Below are 17,382 nucleotides of genomic sequence, written 5' to 3' on the forward strand. Positions count from 1 at the left end.
ACTGGCTGTGCTGTGTGCGGTCTGTGGCTAGTTTGCATTGTTGTCTGCCATTGTAGTGTTGGGCAGCTGCATGTTAACAGCGCGTAGCGTTGCGCAGTTGGAGGTGAGCCGCCAGTAGTGGTGGATGTGGGGAGAGAAATGGCGGAGTTTTGAAATTTGTAAGACTGGATGTCAAGAACTGCTACATATATTATGACTATGAAGGTAAATACATTGTTTGTTCTCTATCAAAATCTTTCATTTGCTAACTATGCCTATCAATAGTTAGTGCCTTCTGTAGTTTGAATCTTTTATTTAGCTGGCAGTAGTGGCGCTCGCTGTATTGCAGTAGTTCGAGTAACCAAGATTTTTGTGAGGTAAGCGATTTGTGAAACGCATAGGTTAATGTTAGTCAGGGCCATTTTTTGTAGGGATTTTTGAAAGTCAGATTGCGTTGCGCTGAAAATATTGTCAGTTTAAACACAGTCATGTATAATTTTTCAAAAGGGGACTTTTCACTGCTTTCAGTGGTGGTCCGCTCCCGTTGATAAAGACCCTACCGAAATTGAGGGAGCGCGAAACAACAAACAATATCGACAGCTGGCCCCTAGTGGTAACAGACAGGCTCTGCTCGGACTACCGTGACAATAGCATTTCTGACTCCTGTTGTCACCTTCATGCTGGCTGACCAGAAAAGAACAACTATCGTTCGCTCTTTCAGTCCAAATGTGAACACGACCGATCCCATAAACTCCTCATTTAGCCTTCATACCGAAAGAATAGCGCCCGGTCCCAACCACACAGGAAAATCTTCAACCGCGGGAGGACGGAAAAACAGCCGCAAATCATACTCTGATTCTGGCGCTCCTTTCCCTCAAACCATTACAGTTAATTTTCCTCCTTTAAAGTGCCATCCCGCCAAATTCGCAGCGCGCTCCTTTCCGTCAGCACGTGTAATACCTGTCCACCAATCAGATGGTGTTTTTAGGTCTATGCACGAGAAATCATAGTCCTGAAACGGGGTTGAAACACTTGCACGGACTGACACATGCACGGAGCCTCTGGTTCGTGTCGGACTAACCGGCTTTTCACAGGTACTGGAACACTAAGAAGTTAGCAATCCAGCACAGCTACTCGTGCGAGCTGACTCGCGTTCACATCACAGGAGCGACCAAGCATATGTCGCTTCAGGGTGTCTCATTAACGCGTTTCGCAGCAAATTTAATTTTAAGACTCTTGTATTAATGAGAACTTGCAATGAAATTCAACGTAATGAGAAATGGAAATGAAATGCAACATGGCAGCCTTATGATGACTACCGCTTTAGATCGAAATTTAAATTGACACATTCACATTTCATTACTATTTTATTTAAACGTCAAACTAAATACATAGAATGTCAACGAATATTACTTATTTTAAAACTTCCTGGCAGATTAAAACTGTGTGCTGGACCGAGATTCGACCTCGGGACCTTTGCCTTTTACGGGCCAGTGCTCTGATTACTTATTTTACTTTTCACCAACGTGGCAACGTCTGGTACTATTTTCTGAGAAATGATAATTCGAAGCCAAGCTCTAAAGTCTGCCAGTGAGCTTCTGTGGGCGGATCTCGTTACTAGTAAAAATGCAGGATGTACATGTAAGTCTAAACATCGACATAATAGTAGCTGCTGACTTCTTAAGTCGTGAAACTTCACACTGAAGAAACAGAAGTCGATGAGACTAATTTCGCTATGAGTCTATAATCACACAATCGTTACACTGTAGGTGTGTAAGTTGTACCCTAGCTGTAGCCGAGTTTCCACAGTGTCAGTATAACCCGAAAATCAGTGAAACAGCGCAACGTGAAAAGCAGTTAATGGTAACGTGATCTAACTGCAGATTCATTCGTTGAGTGTTCCTCCACAAAAACCAAAAATGTATTTCCGTAGTGAAAATGTTCGGAAACTTATTGAGATCTTTAGTTTCTCTGCTTCCTTATGATGAATACTTTCTTCAGTCATATCGCTTGGAAGTTTTTTTTTCCTTTTTTTTCGACATCAGCTTCTTGTTGTTCGTCTTCCTAGTATCCATAATCTTTTGTATGGAATTTATTGTAATGCTGTTGTCAATTGAATTCTTTTGTTGTGTTCAAAGTATTGAACCGCATTAACAGAATACCAAGCGTATCAAGATACCATCACACACATCAAACATATAGACTAGGCATCCTGCACTGATACATGGATGTTAATGTGTCTGACTGCCTTGAAGTTCCTAAACCGAACAGTATGATACTTTCCATCATTTTAAAAAGAGATACCCTCCATTTTAAGGGGAGACTCCTCCCTAAAACTTCGAAGGACATTTAATGACTACTTCACATCTTTGGAGTGCTTACTCTTAGATCCCAAATCATTTGGCTCTATTCGAATAACAAGTAGGTCTAAGAAATGTTCGAATTATGGACTGCATAAAGGAGTGTGGGGCACGGAAAGATGCCGAAGTTAATTTTTTATTTCTGTCGCCACCAAACAGAACCGAACTTGGCATAAAGTCAAACAGAGAAAAACGAGCTGCAAGACTTACAAAAAAACTGAAGAGAAACAATTGGCAGTCAGTTGTTTGAAATCAATTTCTTGGCCCATTGACTGTGTAAATATAAATTTAGGGAATACAACGAAATACTCTTCAGTAGAATAAACAACCGCCAAGGAAACAGCCATTGGCTTACGATCAGATATCCCTACCACTGTACCTCGTCAAAAAGACTGCACAGATATTTATTCATAAAATTGAAGTAAAAGGCTACTTTGATCTGGAAATTACAAGAAGCCTCATATAAGCAAAATGGGAAAATGTTATGGTGCCGGTGAATTTTAATGGGTATGTGTTATTCCAAGATTTATTTTTTGATAAAATGTAGAAATCCGTTTTACGACATTTTTTTTTTGTTGTAGGATCATTGTCAACTTTATCATAAATATTAACCTGTATGAATCAAATTATCGAAAATATAATTTGTTTATTTTATCATCACATTTCTGTACCGATAATTAGAGAAAATGTAAGGCTAAAATTTGAAATAAACTCTGAAATTTAAATTTTTTAATACTTTTCATAAAATGAATGCTCAGAGCCGTGGAACTAGGTCTCGAGAAAGTACCTACAAAATCTATCACGTGAAAATTGTGCTGTGAGTAACAAAAGTTGGTTTTCAACAATACCATTAAAAACACATTAAAAATTAAAAACTCGAAAACCATTGAAATTATGGATCTCTAAACTTGGGTATTACTACATCTTTACAAAATAAACACGATTTTAAAATTTAGTTGCTATTGGTAAAGTACAAAAAAATTGAAAATTTTGGGTGGAATTTCGCCTTATGCACTGCGCCGTATGTACTGTATGTTCGTATCTAAGGCTACGTCGAACCTAGTTATGGTCATTACTCTGAAGGCAGCAAATTGGTAGCAATTCTCTAGTGCTACCAGTCTGCCGTGCTGCGTTACGTAAAGACTTCTTACCGTCCCATGTTACCGCGAGGACTCACAACCCAACTGGCGAGGGAGGGTGATCGCTCTTACTCGCCTAGCCGCATCCTCAGCAGGCCTGCTGTAGTCGACGTCATGTGTTACTAGAAATTAGTTTTAACGTATGTTGAAAGCTTGCAGAACTGCGATAAGTCGCTTTTCTGTGATAATTTATGATGTCTTTTCTAGTTTCATGCTGGTTTGCTGATCTTCTAACGGTGGGACAAAGTGTGGATTTCATTGCATGACATTTTTCTGCGTTTCCGCTGCAAAGACGTCGTTTTCGGTGTCCACCACACAGATTTTAAGAACCTCTCAAGACTAATGCTGCGATTGTTCCCTGGAAAAAGTTAGAATTTGAGTAGTCTTGTCAGTTTTCATTAGGAAAGATTTTGCAAATTTCAAGAGACATTTAACCGCCTTTTTGTCGTTTCCAGGGAACACCGGGCGTAGGTAGTCTCGTTCCGTCCCCATTAAATTTACTTACAATATTTACAATAGCGTCAATTAATACATTAAACTACTTTTCAATATTTACCAATGTTTCAACCATCGTGACGTTTCCTTCGTCATTGTAATTTCTATGAGTAGGCCACACAACTCAGAAATCATTTTAAGTTCCCATCAGTTAGCAGTTTCCTTGAAGCCTTTGCAATCGTTTCGTCTGTCTTCATTTCTGACTTTTGTGTTCCCATCGAGGTTTAAAATTAGTCGACCAAATTGGTGGCCATTGTACTATGTATCTTGTCGAAAATTTTTCACTAAAGAATAACTATTCGGATGAGCTTTTGATATTAATGTCTTCATTCTTCGATTCCATCCTTGTTGTTGTTGTTGTTGTTGTTGTTGTGGTCTTCAGTCCTGAGACTGGTTTGATGCAGCTCTCCATGCTACTCTATCCTGTGCAAGCTTCATCTCCCAGTACTTACTGCAACCTACATCCTTCTGAATCTGCTTAGTGTATTCATCTCTTCGTCTCCCTCTACGATTTTTACCCTCCACGCTGCCCTCCAATACTAAATTGGTGATCCCTTGATGCCTCAGGAAATGTCCTACCAACCGATCCCGTCTTCTAGCCAAGTTGTGCCACAAACTTCTCTTCTCCCCAATTCTATTTCATATCTCCTCATTAGTTATGTGATCTACCCATCTAATCTTCAGCATTCTTCTGTAGAACCACATTTCGAAAGCTTCTATTCTCTTCTTGTCCAAACTAGTTATCGTCCATGTTTCACTTCCATACATTGCTACACTCCATACAAATACTTCCAGAAACGACTTCCTGACACTTAAATCTATACTCGATGTTAGCAAATTTCTCTTCTTCAGAAACGTTTTCCTTGCCTTTGCCAGTCTACATTTTATATCCTCTCTACTTCGACCATCATCAGTTATTTTACTCACTAAATATCAAATCTCCTTTACTACTTTAAGTGTCCCATTTCCTATTCTAATTCCCTCAGCATCACCCGATTTAATTTGACTACATACCATTATCCTCGTTTTGCTTTTGTTGATGTTCATCTTATATCCTCCTTTCAAGACACTGTCCATTCCGCTCAACTGCTCTTCCAAGTCCTTTGCTGTCTCTGACAGAATTACAATGTCATCGGCGAACCTCAAAGTTTTTATTCCTTCTCCATGGACTTTAATACGTACTCCGAATTTTTCTTTTGTTTCCTTTACTGCTTGCTCAATATACAGATTGAATAACATCAGGGAGAGGCTACAGCCCTGTCTCACTCCCTTCCCAACCACTGCTTTCCTTTCATGTCCCTCGACTCTTATAATTGCCACCTGGTTTCTGTACAAATTGTAAATAGCCTTTCGCTCCCTGTATTTTTCCCCTGGCACCTTCAGAATTTGAAAGAGAGTATTCCAGTTACCATTGTCAAAAGCTTTCTCTAAGTCTACAAATGCTTGAAACGTAGATTTGCCTTTTCTTAATATTTCTTCTAAGATAAGTCGTAAGGTTATTATTGCCTCACGTGTTCCAACATTTCTATGGAACCCAAAGTGATCTTGCCCGAGGTCCGCTTCTACCAGTTTTTCCATTCGTCTGTAAAGAATCCGCGTTAGTATTTTACAGCTGTGACTTATTAAAGTGATAGTTCGGTAATTTCCACATCTTTCAACACCTGCTTTCTTTGGGATTGGAATTATTATATTCTTCTTGAAGTCTCATACGTCTTGCTCACCAGATGGTACAGTTTTGTAAAGACTGGCTCTTCCAAGGCTGTCAGTAGTTCTAATGGAATGTTGTCTACTCCAGGGGCCTTGTTTCGACTCAGGTCTTTCAGTGCTCTGCCAAACTCTTCACGCAGTATCTTATCTCCCATTTCGTCTTCATCTACATCCTCTTCCATTTCCATAATATTATCCCCAAGTACATCGCCCTTGCATAAACCCTCTATGTACTCCTTCCACCTTCTGCCTTCTCTTCTTTGCTTAGAACTTGGTTTCCATCTGAGCTCTTGATAATCATACAAGTGGTTCTCTTTTCTCCGAAGGTCTCTTCAATTTTCCTGTAGGCAGTATCTATCTTACCCCTAGTGAGATAAGCCTCTACATCCTTACATTTGTCCTCCAGCCATCCCTGCTTGGCCATTTTGCACTTCCTGTCGAACTCATTTTTGAGACGTTTGTATTCCTTTTTGCCTGCTTCATTTACTGCATTTTTATATTTTCTCCTTTCATCAATTAAATTCAATATTTCTTCTGTTACCCAAGGATTTCTCTTAGCCCTCGTCTTTTTACCTACTTGTTCGTCTGCTGCCTTCACTACTTCATCCCTCAGAGCCACCCATTCTTCTTCTACTGTATTTCTTTCCCCCATTCCTGTCAATTGTTCCCTATGCTCTCCCTGAAACTCTGTACAACCTCTGGTTTAGTCAGTTTATCCAGATTCCATCTCCTTAAATTCCCACCTTTTTGCAGTTTCTTCCGTTTTAATCTACAGTTCACAACCAATAGATTGCAGTCAGAGTCCACATCTGCCCCTGGAAATGTCTTACAATTTAAGACCTGGTTCCTAAATCTCTGTCTTACCATTATATAATCTATCTGATACCTTTTAGTATCTCCAGGATTCTTCCATGTGTACAACCTTCTTTTATGATTCTTGAACGACGTATTAGCTATCATTAAGTTATGCTCTGTGCAAAATTCTACCAGGTGGCTTCCTCTTTCATTTCTTCCCCCCAATCCATATTCACCTACTATGTTTCCTTCTCTCCCTTTTCCTACTGACGAATTCCAGTCACCCATGACTATTAAATTTTCGCCTCCCTTCACTACCTGAATAATTTCTTTTATCTCATTATACATTTCATCAATTTCTTCATCATCTGCAGAGCTAGTTGGCATATAAACTTGTACTACTGTAGTTCACTATGCTGTTTGTAGTAGCTTACCCGCACTCCCATTTTTTTTATTCATTATTAAACCTACTCCTGCATTACCCCTATTTGATTTTGTTTTTATAACCCTGTATTCACCTGACCAAAAGTATTGTTCCTCCTGCCACCAAACCTCACTAATTCCCACTATATTTAACCTCCATTTCCAATTTAAAATTTTCTAACCTACCTTCCCGATTAAGGGATCTAACATTCCACGCTCCGATCCGTAGAACGCCAGTTTTCTTTCTCCTGATAACGACGTCCCCCTGAGTAGTCCCCGCCCGGAGATCCGAATGGGGGACTATTTTACCTCCGGAATATTTTACCCAAGAGGACGTCATCATCAGTTGATCATACAGTAAAGCTGCATGCCCTCGAGAGAAATTACGGCTTCCTTGCTTTCCCCTTGCTTTCAGCCGTTCGCAGTACCAGCACAGCAAGGCCGTTTTGGTTAATGTTACAAGGCCAGATCAGTCAATCATCCAGACTGTTGCCCCTACAACTACTGAAAAGGCTGCTGCCCCTCTTCAGGAACCACACGTTAGTCCGGCCTCTCAACAGATACCCCTCCATTGTGATTGCCCCTACGGTACGGCCATCTGTATCGCTGAGGCACGCAAGCCTCCCCACCAACGGCAAGGTCCGTGGTTCAGTGACGTTATTAAAGCGATGGCGCCTTCCACTGCAGTCCCACATCTGTCTTGGCCTATGTTCGTTATCGAGCCACTGGTCCACAAAATAGTCATAAAAGTCCTGAAGCTTCTGTTTTTGAGGCGTGCTCTCCTAAATACACAGCCAACCATCATCCACCATTTCCAATGAGAGATGTTCTAAAGCACAACACACTTTTACGTGACAGCGCATTCCCATTTTTTCCTTATAAACTGGAACGAGGCCGTGACACTGAACTTGTTTCTACAAATATTGATTAAACTGGCAATTGCAGCCAGTAACCTTTGTTCCAGGAAACAAACTGTTAGCTGCTTGGACGATGGCAATATCAAAGTCCATCAGAGATGCAGGGTTCCATCCAGGCACGTTAGTTTTTTCTCGCTTGGCAACAAAGCGTAAACAACTGGAATGGTATTAGTTTCTGCAAAAAAAAAAGAAAAAAAACAACCGGTGCAAACTGCTTGCTCGAACTCTTGAACGTTCCATTCAGAAAGAATTATTTGCAATTTGCCAGCGAAAAGGGAAAAGCATGCTTATCAAACACCAGTATTGTCATACGGTTCTCTGTTACCACCTGCAAGTATAAAATTCCTACCATTATTCACCAGTAAATTATTTTCTTGGAAGAATATTATTCCAGAATCGTTTGACTTTTGCGTAGCGCCCATATATTTTCGCCTAATACGATGTAGCGAATGTTTCGCACTTGTGTGTGGTGGTAACGATGTTTCTAAGAGGTAGCCCTCATTGATGAGCTGCCCTACTTCTTCAATGTAAACTGATGAAACTGTAGCGTCTGTTCTTTTTTTTCCGCCTGCTTCTTTGCACTGACAATGTTTTCGAACTTCATTTGCTGCTTCATCTGGAATACAAGCCTGGCTACTTTCTCCTAAATCTGTTATCCTAATGTGGATAGTCTTCTTTTGCGTTTATTCTTTATAAAGTTTACTCAAAGCCAGTAAGTCACGTCTTGTTTCTTTGTATAGTCCACTACATACTGATGCTCATTGTAAATCAGCAAAGGCTTCCCTTTGTTGTCCTCAGTGAACTCCATGTTCTCACCCCTAAAACATGGTAAACTACTTTCTGGTAAAAGCTCAACTGCAGTACTGAACTCTGGGAGAAAGCCGCGCACACCACGAACTGGTGCGGGGACAGGCAATTTTGCGCAGGAAATGGGCTTTGCGCTTCCCACAGAACGGCGCAGGTATCGGGGACAGGACATTGTCCCTACTTCCGGAACGTCCTGCCCACTACATGCACTGTCCTGCGCTTCGTGTAAGTGTCCATGTTGTGTTGGCTGAAGAGCCAACGCCGTGTTACTAATGGGGGCCGAAATGCACGCGTTTTAGCTCACGCAGGCTGGCGTGAGGAGGGAAGGACTCTACTGACGTGAGGTCTGGAACATGACAAGGAGTTAGAATTCAGAAAGAGGACGTAATTAGTTTGATACTGAACTTTAATCCATTAATGGTGAACGTCGCTCTTGGCGATACATGATTCACAATATTATCAGTTCAGAATACATTCTTGAAGAATATGGCGCCTTGCTAGGTCGTAGCAAATGACGTAGCTGAAGGCTATGCTAAAGTGTCGTCTCTCCAAATGAGAGCGTATGTAGTCAGTGAACCATCGCTAGCAAAGTCGGCTGTACAACTGGGGCGAGTGCTAGGGAGTCTCTCTAGACTAGACCTGCCGTGTGACGGCGCTCAGTCTGCAATCACTGATAGTGGCGACACGCGGGTCCGACGTATACTAACGGACCGCGGCCGATTTAAAGGCTACCATCTAGCAAGTGTGGTGTCTGACGGTGACACCACAGTCCCTAATTTCCTCTCCGTACAGGTGTGTCTACGTGCAAGTGTCAAAAACTCGCGTGAAACTGCCTCTGGCCGTTGGATGGCAGTGGTCTGCATGAGCGCCGTCACATTGACACCCCATGGACTCAGATATTAAAATTATCGGAAGTGGCGAAGACAGTGAAGCGGTCCGGCATGGTCTGGTAGGCGACCAGCAAGCATCAGTCCACTGAAACGATTTGCGAGGTGCCAGCTCCAACGTTGCCCAGGTCCTGGACCCCCTGCTCGCCTCGCTACAAAAGACGAAAACGCCGGACTCCCCTGTGGTGCGACGAACGGGCTGCTACTCTGCGAATCAGGCCGAGCTCTCCAAACGCTGGGCTTACACTTAGTGATCAGAAGGATTCGGACACCTGGTTGAAAATGACTTAGAATTTCGTGGCGCCCTCCAGGAATTCAGTATGGTGTTGGCCCATCCTTAGCCTTTTCAGCTTCCACTCTCGCAGGCATACGTTCAGTCAGGTGCTGGAAGGTTTCTTGGGAAGTGGCAGCCCATTCTTCATGTAGTGCTGCACTGAGAAGAGGTATCTATGTTTTCCAGAACATCCCAAAGGCGTTCTATAGGATACAGGTTAGGACTTTGTGCAGGCCAATCCATTACAGGGATGTTATTGTCGTGTAACCACTCCGCCACAGGCCTTGCGTTATGAACAGGTGCTAGATCGTGTTGAAAGATGTAATCGCCATCCCTGAATTGCTCTTCAACAGCGGCAAGCAAGAAAGTGCTTGAAAAATCAATGCAGGCTTGTGTTGTGACAGTGCGACGCAAAACAACAAGGAGTACAAGCTCCCTGCATGAAAAACACGACCGTACCATAACACCATTGCGTCCGAATTTTACTGTTGACACTACACATTCTGGCAGACGACGTTCACCGGGCATTCGCACTACCCACACCCCGCCATCGCATCGCCACACTGTGTTCCGTGATTCGTCACTCCACACTAAGTTTTTTCACTTAGTCGTCCAATGTTTACGCTCCTTACACCACGTGAGGCGTCGTTTGGCATTTATCGGCGTGGTGTGTGGCTTATGAGCAGCCGCTCGAGCATTAAATCCAGCTTTTCACACCTCCCGCCTAACTGTCATAGTAGTTGCAGTGGATCCTGATGCAGTTTGGAATTCCTGTGTGATGGTCTGGGTATATCTCTGCTTGTTATACATTACGACCCTCTTCAACTGTGGCGGTCTCTGTCTGTCAACAGACGAGGTCAAAAAAAAAAATGACTCTGAGCACTATGGGACTTGACATCAATGGTCATCAGTTCCCTAGAACTAAGAACCACTTAAACCTAACAAACCTAATGACATCACACAACACCCAGTCATCACGAGGCAGAGCAAATCCCTGACCCGCCGGTAATCGAACCCGGGAACCCGGGAGCGGGAAGCGAGAACGCTACCGCACGACCACAAGCTGCGGACAGACGAGGTCAGCCTGTACGCTTTTGTGCTGCTCGCGTCCCTTCACGTTTGCACATCACTATCAGGTCGTAAGCAGTGGACTTAGGGATGTTTTGGAGTGTGGAAATTTCGCGTACAGACGTATGACACAAGTGACACCCAATCACCTGACCACGTTCGAAGTCCGTGATTTCCGCGTAGCGCCCCATTCTGCGCGATCACGATGTCTAATGACTACTGGCGTCGCTGAGACGGATTACCTTTCAGAAAGTGGTAGTACTATGCATCTCATTTGAAAAACGCATGTTTTTGGGGGTGTCCGGGTACTTTTGATCACATAGTGTACCTGGCCGTGTCCCTCGGGCTCTTGCCGCTCAGGTTGCAGTGACGTTACACAGTGACCCACGGCTAATAAACTGTACCAGCCCTCTCACTTAGCTTGTGTCTAAGGATAATCAAATCTTTCATTCCAGATTTCATAACTCCAATGACCTTATCTGCTAGTAGCGACTCGAGAACTTCTTAAGAGAAGGGGACGAGCCTTGAGAGTATGTCGTCCTTCATATGTATTGCCCCTTTAAGTTTACTATAAGTAGTAACATTTTGATCCAAGCTTTGTCGCATTAGGGGACTGCTAACTACATAAAATAAGGACATAATACATCTAAAAATGGTAAAATATGACATTTAAATACAAGAAAGCTACCTAGGCAACTGAGGTAAGTATCAAAACAACAATATTAAATCGTTGAGTCTAAGTCTTAATAAATGTACTCAGAAACATTGGCAACGTATACAAATCCTGTCCTTACGCAACTGCCCATTCAGGTCACTGCACTTCGTCGCATCCCTCGTGGAGCACACTGCACACCGCGTGACTCAGTCTCGCGGTTTCATGAAGTGTGTGTTAGTATGCAGTCATCAAACCACTTCAGGGTATATGCCTGGTAAGATAGACTTAGGCATGAAACTAAGTTCGGACGTAATTAGGCAAAATGTGATATAAAAAATATGTAACTCTATTCGTTCGCCGGCCAGTGTGGCCGAGCGGTTCTAGGCGCTTCAGTCTGGAACCGCGCGACCGTTACGGTCGCAGGTTCGAATCCTGCCTCGGGCATGGATATGTGTGATGTCCTTAGGTTAGTTAAATTGAAGTAGGTCTAGGTTCTAGGGGACTGATGACCTGAGATGTTAAGTCCCATTGTGCTCAGAGCCAACCATTTTTTCTATTCGTTCACAATTTAGGCCAGCTAAAGACGGTCTGGTTTCCACATTTCATATAATAAGTAATTATAATTTCAACAGCTATTCTGCGGTGTGGATGCAGTAGTGGAAGAGATGACGCGAAGTAGAAGAGGCTTATACCCAGCAATAACGAAAGTATGCTGCTCGAGAAGGTATAACTGCTCTTAATGACATATTTTTTTATTTACTTAGCGGCCCCAAAATGATAACGCTTCGGTCATATTACTACTACTTATGCTAACGAGGCAATACATATATTTTTTTCCATTTTAGAGGTTTATTGCATCGGTTGCGTTGTAATTTCTTATTTAATTCAACGTAATCTTCGTTCAGTGCGACAGCCTTACGCCACCATACTGGGAGGGCCTGCATGCCTACATAGTACTACTCTACTAGTCGACGTCGTTAACTTTGTCTTGCTGCAGCAATATCCTCTCCAACATCCATGTACTGCTTTCAGTGTATCCTTTATTGGGGCAAATAAATGGAAGTCGGAAGCCATAGGGTGAAGGGGGAAGACTAATCCAATGAAGTTTTGTTAGCTGCTCTCATGCGCGGAGACTTGTCTGAGTCTTTGCGTTCTCATGAAAGAGGGGAGAATTTCGTTTGGATATTTGCGGCGACGAATACGTTGAAGTAGTTTCTTCAGTTTCCTGAGGGTAGCACACTACACTTCAGAGCTGATAGTTGTACCATGAGGGAGGACATCAAACACAATAAGCCATTGAGACAACCAGAGAAGCATCGCCACGACTTTACCGGCTAAGGGTGTGGCGCCACTCCATGGATTGCCATGTGTCATCTCCTAAGACGATGTTCGACAAAAAAACTGTGACGACCAGCTACGTAACGCGCAAACAATGACGCACAGATGGTCCTTAGTAGCTCTTCGAAGTCTTGTGTTAGGCACCGAGGACACCAACGGGCACACACCTTTCAGGACCCCAGCTGGTGATGAAGTGTGTCAGCACTACTAACAGAGAGGTTCAGTTGTACAATGAGATATTTTACTGTGGTCTTCCGATAATATTGAATAAGAGTGCCCTCACGTTCTGTCATTGTGGGAGTCACAGCTGTGTATGGCCGGCCGCCATGCGGGACGGGACATCGGATGTGTTTGTGCGACCTTGATGCGGTGATACAGACGCCTCCTCCAACGGCTCAACATGCTTTTGTTTACAGCAACATGAGTTACGTGCAAACATATATCCTGGGAGTAGTGATGCAGCTTGGATCACTTAACAAAAGCAAGTCTTCCGGTTCAGATATACCAGTTCGTTACCATTCAGAGTATGCTGATACAGTAGCTCCGTACTTAACAATCATATACAACCGTTCGCTCGACGAATCATCCGTACCATAAGAATTAGAAATATTCAAGAAAAGCAGTACGAGTCATTCACTGAATTACTGACCCATATCATTAACATCGCTATGCAGCAGGCTTTTGGAACACATATTGTGTTCGCAAATTATGCATTACTTCGAAGAGAACGGTTTGCTGACACACAGTCAACAGGAATTCAGAAAACATTATTCTTGGGAAAAACAACTAGCTCTGTACTCACACGAAGTGTTAAGTGCTATTGACAAGGGATTTCAAATTGATTAAGTAATTCCAGATTTCCAGAAGTCTTTTGACGCTGTACCACACAAACGGCTTGTAGTTAAATTGCGTGCTTATGGAATATCGTCTGTTACGTCACTGGATTTGTGATTTCCTGTCAGAGGGGTCACATTTCGTAGTAATCAATGGAAAGTCATCGAGTAAAACAGAAGTGTTTTCTGACGTTCCCCAGTGTAGTGTTATAGGCCCTTTGCTGTTCCTTATCTACATAAACGATTTAGCTGCCAATCAGGGCAGCCGACTTAGGTGGTTTGCAGATGATGCTGTCCTTTATCGACGAGTAAAGTCATCAGAAGATCAAAACCAATTCCAAAACAATGTAGAATAGATATCTGTACTGTGCAAAAATTGGTAATTGACCCTAAATAACGAAATATGTGAGGTCATCCACGTGCTTGCTAAAAGGAATCCGCTAATCTTCGATTACACAATAAATCAGTCAAATATTAGACATGATGAATGGAAGTGGTGATGTCTGAAATGACAGCTGGAGTTTCAAATTTCGATTTGAATTTAGACCGTCATGGTTTTGGAGTGCTACAGGTCTGCAGTGTGTATTTTCATTTTTAAAAGTACTATGGAATTCCTAAGTTGACCAATTTTTCACTGTTACAAAAGGAGGAAAAAGGAGGGAGGAAATGGTCTACCACATTTTGGGATAGTATAAACAACAATAACAAATACTGCTGAGATGTATGAAGAAGCACTAAACATGACATACTTAAACCACATTCCAATCTGTAGTAATAAGTTTTCATGGCTAGATATCATAGATCACTGAAACACTTGCACATCCGCCATGCACATATCTCGAGTTTCATTCACAGCATGCCGATCCCCTCATATACCACCAGAGTCAATATTCAGAAGTTGTTGAAAACTACCACCATGGCTGCAGGCGCAGTCATGGATGCACGTCTGTGCCAGAGTTCACCATCCCTGGCTGTAGAGCATATCCAGAGATGATTGGAGTGGCAGGAACTGGGATGTTATCAATACATCCAGCAGAAACACATGTGATTTTAAATCTTCTCTCATGCAGCACACACATCCGCTTTTAAATCTTCTCTCATGCAGCACACACATCCGCTTTTAAGCCTACTCACAAATCACACTTTTCACTTCACTAGACCTGGCTACCATTGGATAGATCAGACAGGTCGGCCCATTCTTTGCACATACCTGCCCATCACAGGCTGAGATAGTCCATCACAGGCTGAGATAGTCCATTACATTTGGTTGGCGACCCCTTGTGACCACCTATATCACCAGCTGTGATGCACTGGGGAATAGAGTTGTGGCTTGGATGTACACAGTAATTCGAACAAAGTCCATCCCTAGTTTAAGAAAACTCACTGTACCAAATCTGAGACAGCGATGTTGTAGACCACAAACCTCGAATTTCTCACATGACGTGCAGATTTTTCTCAAGTTATTTTAGAAGACAAGAAATCGGGGCACACACGTTTTCACATCGATGATGTATCGTTACTTGTTGTGAAAATAATTGGATGGTATAGGCTACATTTCCTCTAAGTATTCTCTCATCAGGTAGAAATAAATCTTTTCTTATCTGTTACATTGTGCATCACAGGACTAGTATATTAAACTCAGTTTTGGCTCAAGACGGAGTGCTGAGCATGCTGACGTTGGTCACAGGATGTCTCCTCACTTTTGAACTCTCTCTTACGGTAACCAAATGCCTCATCACATTCAGTCTCTTAAGATAATAACACAGAGAAGATGTAAATATCACTTTATTCGATCATAGATCTTATTTTATTGTGATGGACTCTCCGGGTGTGAGGTGAGAGATTGATATTTCATTAAGAGATATTGTTGCACCGAGAAAGAAAACGCCTGATTACTGCTCCAACTCAAGAATCACATCCGTGGTACCCTAGTCATCGCTTCCCCCTGCCAGGTGTCATGTCACTGATATCAAATTGATAGGGTAGTTAATTAAATTCGGCAAGAGTCACTTTGCATGGCGAATTATTTTTCTGTTTCAGCAAGAGGATTACACTCAGCAGGTAGCTCAAATGTGAATTCCTGGAGGGAAGACGATATTCTTTTCAAGGAACGCTATTGAGAACAGACATTTGAAGCTGACTGCAGAAGCATTCTGCGGCTGCCAACATACATTTCACGTAAGGACCACACAGCTAAACACCTGATGATGATACACACACAAGACTCACTGACAGTGTTACCCTTTCTGATAGAAATACTGTTAGCAATTTGGAGTCAAGATCTCGATTCAACAATATACTTGCGTTGGATTTTATGTACATGTATTTTAATAATTACAGCCACTGGTAAATCATATTCATGTCACTCTCATATCTCAAAATGAGTCACAGGTCACCTTTTTTGGCCCCGTCTGCTAAGGATACCATACAGCAAAATTCCAGTGTTGTTTTTGGATAGTCCCTCTGCATCTTGTAAATATTCCCCTCCTCCACCCAATCCTGCTGCTTTTTCCACGTGATCATTTCTATTTTAAGTTGAAACTGAATGTAAGCTCGAGAGGGCGACCGCTACTGTCGCAGGTTCGAATCCTGCCTCGGGCATGGATGTGTGTGCTGTCCTTAGGTTAGTTAGGTTTAAGTAGTTCTAAGTTCTAGGGGACTTATGACCACAGCAGTTGAGTCCCATAGTGCTCAGAGCCATTTTTGAACAACTTTGCACAAGACCGCTTATTCAACGTACTCCTTTCTTGCTGGAGCGGCAAACGAAGCCGTTAATATTTTTCGTTCATTAAGTTAACCAAAGTCTTTAAGGTGGGTATTTTATACAAAGGCGCAAAAAGTACCTTTCACCACAGTATAAAATGGCACAAAAGCTATGCAAATATGAAATAAATTCGTTTCATTTATCTTTTTGTCGTCTTTTCTTACATCTGTAAACAAAATAACAATTTTCAAAGCAGCAGCTTTACCTCCTTGTGTACAATCTGAATAAGCAGCTGATGAAGTTGAAGCAACTGCTGGACTAGAAGTGAGAAGTTTGCTTCCTGTACTGCCAGCCTTCGATTTTGAAGCCATTTTTTATCGACGAGCCTGTAGCCGTCCGTTTCTGATTAAAAGTTTACGGATATTACTACTTTAATGAGCTTTTATGCTCGTGGTGTTACCGGAAGTTCAGAACACCTTCCCACAATAACTTCACTAAGTACTTTCACTCTCGTTTGTTCTAAAATAAGTCTACACATTGCTTTTGAAAGGCATTACCTTATTTACTATTTTTTCCTCACTCCAAAATCACTAATATAAATACACTTCGATCGACGAGAAACAGAGACAGAAATGTTCCGAGACTTACTTGTCTACCAACCTTACTTTCGAGTGAGAGCAGATTACGAAAATACGTGTCAACAGTCAAAATTTCTCTAGGAGCCTTAACGTAAAAAAAAAAAAGCCGCAGCTGGTGTTCTCATGTTTTGAATAATTTCATATTAAAACGAATGAGGAGCTGAGTTTTCTCTACTACGACTTATATGGTAATAAAATTATCCAATTATATTGCCACGAAATATCGGTCTTATCGGCATATCGGCTAGATAAATATCGGTAAAAAGTGGAAACTAACGTTTGGATACATCGCTGTCTTACATCTAAACTCTATAGTGAACATAGTGTTAGCAACATTTTATTGACACTCAGGATAGGAGGGGT

Source organism: Schistocerca serialis, chromosome 7, assembly GCF_023864345.2.
Source record: "Schistocerca serialis cubense isolate TAMUIC-IGC-003099 chromosome 7, iqSchSeri2.2, whole genome shotgun sequence".
NCBI lineage: Eukaryota > Metazoa > Arthropoda > Insecta > Orthoptera > Acrididae > Schistocerca > Schistocerca serialis.